Genomic DNA, 11,877 nt, shown 5'->3' with positions numbered 1-11,877 from the left:
AACCTCTAAACCTTTCTTATTCAAAGTGATTTCCAATTAGTTTGAAATTTTGTGGTGATTGTTTGATTTTAATTTCAGCAAAAGTGTGAATGAATGCTTGATACACATACACTAATTAATCCGCACATAGTAAGGGCAGTCACCCCAACAAGATAAGAACTGAATTTCATTACCAGATTCTTGCCCAAAGTAGGTGAATCAATTCTCACATAGCTATCACCTTAATTAAAATTAATTAGACTTGGCCCCTAGGGACATTCGAGCTCAATAGGACGAAGATCACCAAAAGTTGCACTAATTTCGCTCTGTGGCTCAGTTGATGTCTAGGGAAGCTTTGTCCTTATAAGGGAGACAGTTCATCTATTCGAGGCAAGTGGTTTTTAAGTGGGACCTTTGCGAACGCATCGTGACCCCCCCACTTACCTGGGAGCTTACCTGGTCAACTAAGTTCATTAGACCAGATTGGAGGCTTAGGTGCTCTCTTCAAACTAGTTAGGAGCTGTCTAGTGATTTTAGGACAAATACAAGAATTTAATGTGTTTTTCTTTTATTGCATGCTTGACTGATCAAGTACTAGTTTATGCAAGGGAGTCGTTCTAGAGTGCGTGACCTATTACCTTTTGACCCTGAAATAGAACGGACTCTTAGGAATATTCGAGCTAAGATCAAAACATTAGAATCATCCCCACCTCCTGAGATGGCTGAAGAACAACCCGAACTTCTGAGGGAGTACTTTACTCCAACCATTTACACTTCCCCATCTTGCATTCGATTACCTGAGGTAGCAGCTGTACAATATGAAATAAAGTCTAGTATGATCCAAATGCTCCCATCTTTTTATGGGCTCACCAATGAAGGCCCATATAAACACCTAGATGAATTCCTTGAGATTTGCACCATTGTCAAGATTCAGAACTTTACTGATGATGCTATGAAACTTAGATTATTCCCCTTCTCCCTTAAGGATAGAGCCAAGCAATGGCTAAATTCTTTAGAAGCCAATTCAATTCATTCCTAGGATCAAATGCAACAAGAATTTCTTAAAAAATATTTTCCTATAGGAAGAACGAACCAGTTTAGACGTGCCATCACAAGCTTCTTCCAAACTGAGGGAGAAGAATTTCATGAAACCTGGGAGAGATTTCGGGACCTAATCCATAAATGCCCACATCATCAGATACCCAAGTGGCAATTAGTGCATAGTTTTTATGACGGGTTGTCTGAACGAAATCGTCAGATGGTTGATGCTTCTTGTGGGGAAACTTTCATGCTTAAAAATGAGCATGAAGCATGGGAATTATTTGAAAATCTTAATGAAAACTCCCTCCACCATGCTTCCTGTTCTCGTCAAGCACCCCCGAGTTCTCAAAGAAATGGGACCATTTGTGAAATAAGTCATTCTATGGATCTGTCTAGCAAGGTAGATACATTGTCCCATAAGATTGACCAACTGATGATAGGAGGACATGTCGTTAGCTCTTTCCAAGCACAAGTGTGTGCTATCTGTTCTAGCCCATCCCACCCTATCCATGAGTGCCCCTCAGCACCTCAATTCTCCGAACTCGTGCAAGAATACATCAATGCTGCTCAAACACAGCCCAAACTGGGTAATGACCCATTTTCCAATACATATAACCCGGGATGGCGGAATCATCTCAACTTTTCTTGGAAGCAGCAAGCTTCGAATACTGCCCAACCCTACTCTCAAAATTTTTAAAACCCTCAGAATTTTCTAATCCCATAAAATATTCATCCCTACCGTCCTTCGACTCAATTTCAACACACTCCTCCTCCACCCCATAGAAACACAGCCTTTGAGGAGAAAGTGTTGACCTCTCTTCAAGGTTTGAAAACCATTACACAATTGGTGCACTCTCACACGCAATCTATCACCAAGTTAGAATCCCAAATGGGGCAACTAGCTAATGCACTGAACAAGCGAGAGAAAGAAAAGCTTCCAAGCCAACCAGTGAGAAATCCTAGGGGACAATACATGGCTCAAAAAAATCAACTAAATACAATTCATCATGAACAAGCTAATGCTTTGACTACCCTAAGGAGTGGACGTATAGTAGACAATAGGATTGGGCAGGATAATAATAAGGAAGGTGAAGAAGAGGATAGAAATGTGTCAAAAGAAAATCTAAAACCTTCTTCTTTTTCTTCCGCTAGTCCACCGTCTGCCAAAACTCACATTCCAAAAGTTACATTTTCTGAAGCACTTAATGCACCCACTCTCTTTGGCAAGAAAGGAACTTCACTAGAGAAGATGATGGAGGTTTTCAAACAAGTCAAAATCAACCTTCCGCTTCTTGATGCTATTAGACAAGTTTTCTCCTATGCCAAATTTCTCAAAGACCTTTGTACCCAACAGCAAAAATCTAGGACACATGTGTCCAAAAAGGTCTTCCTAACTGAGCAAGTGAGTTCTATTCTCCAACACAATATCCCTCCGAAATTCAAAGATCCTGGTGCTCCCACCATCTCCTGTGTCTTAGGAAATAATTTTATTGATCAAGCACTCTTAGATCTAGGGGCAAGTGTCAACCTTTTACCTTACTCAGTTTATGAGAAACTTGGGTTAGGTGAGTTAAAACCAACCTCGGTATCCCTTCAATTGGCTGATCGATCTGTAAAAACACCACGTGGGATAATTGAAGATGTTCTTGTCAAGGTAAACAAATTCTATTTTCCAGTAGATTTTATCGTCCTTGATATGGAACATGAGCCTAATCCTAAGGAAAAAATCCTCGTGATCCTTGGTCGTCCCTTCCTAGCCACAGCCAATGCGGGCATTAATTGTAGAACGGGGGTAATGAACATATCATTTGGAAACATGAAGGTAAAATTAAATGTGTTCAATACGACCGACCAACCCGCGAGGAAAGTTGAGTGCTTCCTAATAGACAAAATGGATGATCTTATAGACGAAGCCCTTCCCTATATTTTAGAAGATGACCCTCTGAAAACATGCTTGACCCATTTTGACGTTGCTATAGAAAAGGCCATAGAAGCAGCCAACTCTGTGCCCAACAATCAGTTTCCCACAAATTTTCTTCCTTGGAGAACTCGGCATGAACCCGGTATGATCTGATAAAGATGCGCTGCATCTGGCTGAAGACGTTAAACTTAGCGCTTGTTGGGAGGCAACCCAATTCTCGTAGGTTATTTTTGCATATTTTTTTGTCACATTTTTTTTGTTATTTTCTTAACAGGATCCCTCATATTACTGATGCAACTATGGTAAAATGCTTCTATCCTCCATCTGCATCATATTTTCGTCCAAACTAAAACAAAATAAAAATAATAAAAACAATAATATATATATATAATATAATATTTTTTTAAAAAAATATTGAGGACAATGTCTGATCTAGGTTGGGGGTATAGGATTCGAATTTTTGAAGATATTTTTCATATTTTTGTATTTTTAAATAAGTTCATCTCAAAAAATAAAAAACCTAATTTCTATGCTTTAGTGCTGAAATGATAAACACACGAAGTATATAAAATCTAAAAAGCCCAATGACTAGTCAGGAGTAAGATAATTTCAATTCTTTTCATTAAAAGTTCTTTTAGTGAGTTGTAAGATAATTTTTACTTTGTAATTTCACAACACACATGGCCTGCACTTCTAAGGGTTAGGTTCAACATTATATTGTTAAGTCTAGTAGCAACCTTGAGTCTTGATGAATCATTCCTATCTAATTCACTATTATCCCATATTTATTTAAAAAAAATAAATTTTGTCAGGTACATCGAAAAGGGCTACCTATTGTCAAAGGTCAGCGGACTTGTATGAGGAACCCGAGCATAGGTCTGTAGGGGAGTCTTGATGCCCAACACCTTATGCCATCTGGCGTGGGAGTTGTTGACTGAATACTCGCTACACGGAGGAACCATTACAAGAGTAAAAGTGCATAATTCATTTATAAATACAAAATAAATTGAAAAAAAAGAAAAAAAAAAGAAAAAAGAAAGAGAAAATAATATTGACCTTGAAAAAGATGATAGTGTGAAAGCCGTCGTTGTCAAAATTTGAGTAAACTGGAATATTACAGATAAAGCCCTTGAGGTATTAAAGTAAACATCCACAACTCTTGAAATCTTGCAAGATAGGATGATTTTGAATCAGTGATTAGGTCTTATCTGACCAATTCTTGGAAACTACTAGCTTTAGCAGTATTTTGGAGATCTAAAGTCTTAGCTTGTGTATGGTCCAGATATCTCCGAGCATCCAAGTATAAAAAAATCTTACAACTCCCTAATGGAAACTTAATGATTTCAACTTAAGTTGCATACTGACCTAGGATTTGGGCTGACTTAGTAATTAAAACTTTATGTACTTTTGAAATTATTGGCACTTATACATTTGTAAAACAATAAAATAAATTCTTTCGACAACAGTTTCTGGTATCTGAGCCGGAAACCCTCACAAGACAAAACTCGTCCACTGGGGCCACCTAGGATTTTAAAGCCTTATTGCATACGGTAAATGCAATCGCGATTCCTACGAAAGTGTGCTAGTTTTTTTTTTATTATTTTATTTTATTTTATTTTATTTTGCTCGAGGACTAGCAAAATATAGGTTGGGGGTGGGATAAGTGCTAAATAATGCGTAAACTAATATTTTATTCATAGCACTTATCATTACTTTAATTCAGATATTTTGTAAATTCAATTAAAAAATTGTGTTACCTTCATTATTGCATTTTAATAAATTATTAAAGGTAATTCGAGTTTTACTTATTTACTGATTGAGCTTAATGTATGCAGGTCAAGTCACGCTTAATTAGGTAAAGCCTAAAACTACACTGCATCATTTCACAATTTACATCCTCCAGAGTCGACTCCAAGAACTCTTCTCCAAAATCCAGTGCTTCCCATTAATTTCTGACTCTTCACACGTTCACCTAAATTTCTTCACACTCGTTCCAAATTTTTTTTTCCATATGATCCAATTCTCCTATTTTAATAAAATCCCTTCAATTACTTGTTTCTCATATCTCAAAGCATACCATCTAGTTGCACGGATCCCAAAGCCTCATCCCATCTCAGCCATTCATCCTTCATCCACGTTAAAAGGAATCCCAGGAATTTAGCCTCCCATGCCTTCCGAACTCCCCTGCATTCACGGCATCCAAACAGAGCCAAATCCCCCGCATGAACCCAGCAACACCATCTTCCTCCACGTCATTTTCCCCTGTTTAGGAACAGAACCACATGTGATTCTCCTCTTCGTCCACGGGATAAACTTAAATCCCAGCAATCTCATCACCCCAACAATCAGTCCTTCTTCTCTTAAAAATCCTTCCTCCTAAACCGACCAATCCTTATCCCAACTAAATTCCCAAGCTTTCCAGTCGTTCATGATTCCTTCCCAGGCCATTAGCCGTGTCCACCATTCACAGCTAGACTTGGGCATCGGGCCGTGCCGGGCCGGCCCGGCCCAGGCCCACCGGGCCCCGAGGTCTAAACGGGCCGTGCCTGGCCCGGCCCGCTTATGAAGCGGGCCGTGCCGGGCACGGCCCGTTCAGCACAGAACGGAAGCCCGGCCCGGCACCAGGCCCGTCTATTGGCGGGCCAGGCCGGGCACGGCACGAGACGGGCCAGGCCGGGCACGGCACGAGACGGGCCGTGCCGGGCACGGCCCGTCTCGGGCGCAAACGGGCCGTGCCTGGCACGGCCCGTCTGGAGAGGGGGGGAGAAAAACAGCCGTTTCCAACGGCTATTTTGGGAGATTTCCAAAATTGCCCCTCCCAACAGTCCAAAAACGGCTAAATTGAGGGGTATTTTGGGAAATTTTTTTTTTTGGGGCTTCTATAAATGGCCCTTTCCTCCCTCATTCTCACCACACCAAAACCAACTATTCTCTCCTTCTCTACTACTATTATTTCTCTCTTCTAAAGTGCTCTTCTAGCTATTTAATTTTTAGTTTGCATTTAGCAAGTGTTCAAGTGCTACACAAAGAGGAGGTTCCTGTTGAGAAGAGAAGGTCACTCCTGTTGAGAGCACAAGAGGAAGCTCAGAATCTCGGCTATGCCTCTGTCCTCCGACCCTCTACTCAATTCCTCCTTTGTGGTTAGTTTTTATTTTTTGAATTCATCAATTTAGATATGTCATCTTTTGAGAAAAGTCATTTTTGGCATTCCTCCTGTTTCTGAGGGAGAAGAAACTAATCCCCAACCCCATGTTCCTAGTTTCTCTAGAACTAGTGAACCGAGTGAAGATCAAACCTCTTCTCGTAAGAGGACTAGTGCTGTATGGAATGAATTTGATAGAGTTATGGTTGATGGAGTCTGGAAAGCTAAATGTAAAAAAATGTGCCAAACTTTATAGTTGTAGTAGTAGTGGGGGAACAGGGCATTTAAAAAGAGATCAAGAGAGTCATAGGATGCATGATTCTCATGCTCAAACTCAAAGTACCCTTAATATACAAGGGAAATTACTTGTAGGTAATTTTGCATATAATCATGAAAATCAAAGAAAAGCACTTGTAAAATGGATAGTTAAGGATGAATTACCTTTTAGTTTATGTGAATCTTTTAATTTTGAAGAATATGTTCAATTAAACCTACAACCTGCTTACAAAAGAACTAGTAGGCGTACATTTAGAAGAGTAGCTATGACTAACTTTTTAGCAATGAGACAAAGTTTTAATTGAAACACTTTCTACTTTAAATGTAAAAATTTCATTAACTTTTGATATTTGGTCAGCATCTGTAGGTAGTAATTGTTTTATTGCCATTACTGCTCATTATATTGATAATGATTGGCAATTAAATAAACGTATTCTTACTTTTTGTGCTTTTGATTTTCCACATTCTGGGCAACAAATTTCAAATGTCATTTATCAAACTGCATGTTCATATAATATTAATGATAAAATTATGTCTATTACTTTTGATAATGCATCTAATAATAATTCTGCTGTTGCATTATTAAAAGACTCATTGCATCCCATGTTAGATGGAAATTTATTGCATATTAGATGTGCATGTCATATCTTAAATCTTTCTGTTCAAGCTGGCATGGGCATGATTCAAGATGTGATTTCAAAAATTAGAAATGTAGTTTTTTTTATTCATGCTTCAAGATCAAGACTTCAAGAATTTAAGGAACTATGTATAAATCATGGTAAACGTTTTAAGAAATTTAAACTTGATGTAATTACTCGTTGGAACTCAACATATAGCATGATACATGATGCATACCCATATAAAAACTTATTAAGTGCATATATTAATGATCATGGATTAGGCTTTACATTGATTGAAACTGATTGGAATAAAGAAAAAATTTTGGAAGATTTTTTGCTTAGTTTTAATAATGCTACCAATGTTCTTTCTGGTATTTATTATCCAACTTCATGTTCATTTTTACAACAAGCATATATAATTAGTCAAAAATTTGCCAGAACATAGATATGATGATGTTTTAATGCCTATTATTGACCTAATGGAATCTAAATGGAATGAGTATTGGGACAAGATATGTCCTATGCATAACTTAGCTGCTGTATTTGATTCCTAGAGTTAAATTGAATGGCGTGCTAATTTTACTTGATGCATATTGTGAAAATATATTAAAGATCCTGAACCTGCTAAAAAATGAGGTAAAACAACTTCTTTATGATATTTATGCTATATATGATGAAAAAATTCGTGGATCTAGATTTTCCGTACAAACCTCTATTTCTTCTTCTAGTAGTTTCTCGTTCGTCATCTATTTTTTCATTCATTGCATAGAGAAAACACACACATGCTTCAAAGTTTATCTTCATCTTCTTCATCTTTAAGTAGTGAACTAGAATTTTATTTACGAAATGATCTTCAGTCTGCATATGATGAAAATCAAATAGAGAATCTAGATGTATTATCTTGGTGGAAGAGTGTTAAAAATCAAAATTCTGTTATGTCTGCAATTGCACGCGATATTTTAGCCTGTGGCCGATGTCCACGGTAGCATCGGAATCCGCTTTTAGTGCAGGTCGGCGTGTTCTTGACGAAAAGAGAAGTAGGATGACGGGCGGAAACGGTGGAGATGCTTCTCTGCTTCAAAGATTGGTTGGATGCTGAGGCAAGACTTCAAGATAAAGGTGGACATAATACAACATCCTCTGATGATGATGATACAAACACTACTGAAGAGTGAATACTGATTCACTGAATCACTGATGATTAGTAAGATTTCTTAATTTTTTATAATTGTACATTTTTATTGTATTCTGCGAGGTCAGACCAAGTCCAAACCTCGGCCTTTCTTATTGTATTCTGGAGGTCAAACCAAGGTCCAAACCTCCCTTCATGTACTATTTTGATTTAAATTAATAAACTGTAGGGGGGTCTATGCCAAACCCTCCACCATTAAGATGGCTTTATATTAATAAATCCTTAGTTTTCAATATTTATTAATTTATTAAAAAATTTATGAAGCATTAATTTTATGGAGACGGGGCCGTGCCTGGCCCGGCCCAGGCCCGGACCGGGCCAGGCCCGCGGGCCAGCCCGGCCCAGGCCCTTATGGGCATGCCGGGCTGGCCCGCGGGCCGTGCCGGCCCAGGCCCGAAGCGGGCCGTGCCGGGCTCGGCACGGCGGGCCAGAAACCCATGACCCAACACGGCCCCCTTAAATGGGCCGTGCCAGGCACGGCCCGGTACTGTAGCTAGCCGGGCCGTACCGGGCCGTGGGCGGCCCGGCCTAGTGCCCAACTCTATTCAGAGCTTCAAATCTAGCTTTATTCCTTCCGTATTCCAAATTCTAGCATCCCATGGATCATCTCCCCTGTTCCCAACCGAACCAAGTTTTCTCCCGTATCCAACGAACAAAACCAATCCTCCGTCCACGGATTTCTCCCAGCATCCTCTCCCCTGATCCGAGAGTCCCTTCTCTTTCAGATAAGAACAAGCCGTGAACATCAGCCGCGGATTGGATTAAGTAGCATTTTTGTGTGCATCCCAAGTTTCACGGCATTCCTCCCGTCCGGATAGACTTCATCGCCCATGAAATCCAACACGTCCCAGCTCCCCTGTTCTGACTTCATCCTTATTCCGTATCCCCTGTTCCGGATCAACCTCATCCAGCTTCCTCCCGCGATACATGCCAAGCAAAACAATCTTCTAAACCATGTCACCTTCTTCCCAGATTTTTTCCTAGCCGTGGGGCAATATTCTAACTTCTGGATGAACTCCACCATCTGCGATTCATCTTCACCTCCCAAATTTCTTCACAGCTCCCAGCCGAATCCAAACTCCCCTGCTTCAGCGGAACAGAGGCACCTCATCTTCATCTCCGAGAGCATCCAACTGAACGAGGGATCACGGATCAGTCTCCCTTATCCATGGAAGAGTTCCAGCTAAGCTCAACCCTTATCCTCCCACCCATGTCGGATCAGCCACAAAGGAGGAGAGAGGGGGACATGGCAGCCTATAAAAGGCCAAGGCAGGAAACAGAGGAATTCATTCTTCTCTTCCGTCTCATTCTTTCTCACCCAATCCCATCTTTAGTTCTTTTATTTGAGAAGTCCCACGGGAAACAAATGAGAGGGAGAACAATTTGGATATTTTGGGAATGATTTCCCAAAGGAAAAGATGATGATGTGCTGAGAGGGAGCCGACGGGAGGAAGGAGGAAGGAGCCAATCATCATGAAGTTCCCCTGCAGTGCAGCTGCTCAACTCGTCATGGAAGGCTAATCTCTTCACTGGGGCTGGATGCAGCCCTAACAAAGGGCCAAGGATTTTATTTTTTCATTTCTATTCTTGGAGTTGTATAAACTTTATATTATTTTTAATGGATATCTTCTTTTATCTCATATTTAATTCTGTGATTTTAAATATGATATTTATACAACTGTTCTTCATGATCACTAAGTTAATAGAAGATCATCCATGCTTAGGGAAGATGCAGTGTCCTGCCACATTAGTTTAGGGTAGACATTTCATGCCAACCGAAGATGGTGTTCCTAAATTACTTTTGTGAGATTTTTATTTGAATGCTTATTAGGCTTGTAGTCAATTTGCATGTTAATCCAAGAATAAATTAAAATATAATTAAACCCCTTGTTCCGATGTTAGTGGTGAATCCTTGCCCTAGGTTTTCCCAAACTGATATCATTTTAATCGCATTTCTTATTAAAATTGCTTAGGTTTAATAGTCTTCACAAATTTCCTTTTCAAATATTTTTAAGAAAACAACTATACCCCAATTCCTGTGGATCGATACCCGTAATCACTATCCTACCAGATACGTGCTATTGCGTGGTCTTTAAAATTGACTTATCAATTTTTCAATTTTTGGCGCCGTTGCCGGAGATTGCTAGCATAATTGTTTTTCTTTTCATATAAAAAAAACTCTTTAAAAAATATATACATATATATCTAGAGTAAATTAAAAATATTTTCTATTTTTTTTACTTTACTTTATCTCCTTTTTCTCTCTTACTAATTTTTGGTTTTTTTTCTGGTATTATTTGATCAGGAAAATCGAAGAGAAAGTCTGGGACGATCAAAAAGGAACCACTGGAAAAAGAAATACTATTGAGGTTTGCCTAAAAAATTAAAAAAAAAATTGCTCCGGGAAATTTCTTTGGTAACTCTAAACTTTCTTATTTAAAGTGATTTCTAATTAGCTTGAAATCTTTTGTGGTGATTGTTTTGATTTTAATTTCAGCAAAAGTGTAATGAATGCTTGATACAACAAACACTAATTAATCCGTACATAGTAAGGGCAATCACCCCAACAAGATAGAACTGGATTTCATCACCAGATTCTTGGCCCAAAGTAGAGTCGTGAATCAATTCTCACATAGCTATCATCTTAATTAAAATTTAATTAGACGATCTGGCCCCTAGGGAATATTCAAGCTCAAGTAGGACGAAGGATCAACCGAAAGTTGCACCCAATTTCGCTTATGTGGCGTTAGTTGATGTCTAGGCAAGCTTTGTCCCTATAAGGGAGACAGTTCATCTATTCGAGGTAAGTAGTTTTTTTAAGTGAGACCTTTGCGAACGCATCGTGACCCCCCCACTTACCCGGGAGAGCTTAACCTGGTCAACTCAGTTCATTAGACCGGATTGGAAGCTTAGGTGCCCTCTTCAAACTAGTAGGAGCTGTCTAGTGATTTTAGGGCAAATACAGGATTTAATGTGTTTTCTTTTATTTGCATGCTTGACTGATCAAGTACTAGTTTTATGCAAGGGAGTCGTTCTAGAGTGCGTGACCCTATTACCTTTTGACCCTGAAATAGAACGGACCCTTAGGAATATTCGAGCTAAGATCAAAACATTAGAATCATCCCCCACCTCCTGAGATGGCTGAAGAACAACCCAACTTCTGAGGGGAGTACTTTACTCCAACCATTTACACTTCCCCATCTTGCATTCGATTACCTGACCGGTAGCAAGCTGTACAATATGAAATAAAGTCTAGTATGATCCAAATGCTCCCATCTTTTTATGGGCTCACCAACGAAGACCCATATAACACCTAGATGAATTCCTTGAGATTTGCACCACTGTCAAGATTCAGAACTTCACTGATGATGCTCTGAAACTTAGGATTATTTTCCTTCTCCCTTAAGGATAGAGCCAAGCAATGGCTAAATTCTTTAGAAGCCAATTCAATTCATTCCTAGGATCAATGCAACAAGAATTTCTTAAAAAATAATTTTCTATAGGAAGAACGAACAGTTTAGACGTGCCATCACAAGCTTCTCCCAAACTGAGGAAGAAGAATTTCATGAAACCTGAGAGAGATTTCGGCACCTAATCCGTAAATGCCCACATCATCAGATATCCAAGTGGCAATTAGTGCAATGCTTTTATGACGGATTGTCTGAACGAAACCGTCAGATGGTTGATGCTTCTGTGGGGGAAACTT

The 11,877-nt window shown here is 39.3% G+C and overlaps 1 non-coding gene across 1 annotated transcript; it reads right to left on the bottom strand.

Moving 5' to 3' along the window:
• Positions 1–1,073: 1,073 nt before the first annotated feature.
• Positions 1,074–1,179, bottom strand: LOC113461441. Its single transcript, XR_003383711.1, has one exon. It is a non-coding gene; the product is annotated as a small nucleolar RNA R71 (small nucleolar RNA).
• Positions 1,180–11,877: the final 10,698 nt, after the last annotated feature.

This window comes from Phoenix dactylifera, chromosome 11 (genome assembly GCF_009389715.1).
Source record: "Phoenix dactylifera cultivar Barhee BC4 chromosome 11, palm_55x_up_171113_PBpolish2nd_filt_p, whole genome shotgun sequence".
Lineage (NCBI taxonomy): Eukaryota > Viridiplantae > Streptophyta > Magnoliopsida > Arecales > Arecaceae > Phoenix > Phoenix dactylifera.
This window is presented reverse-complemented; position numbering and strand designations above follow the sequence as displayed.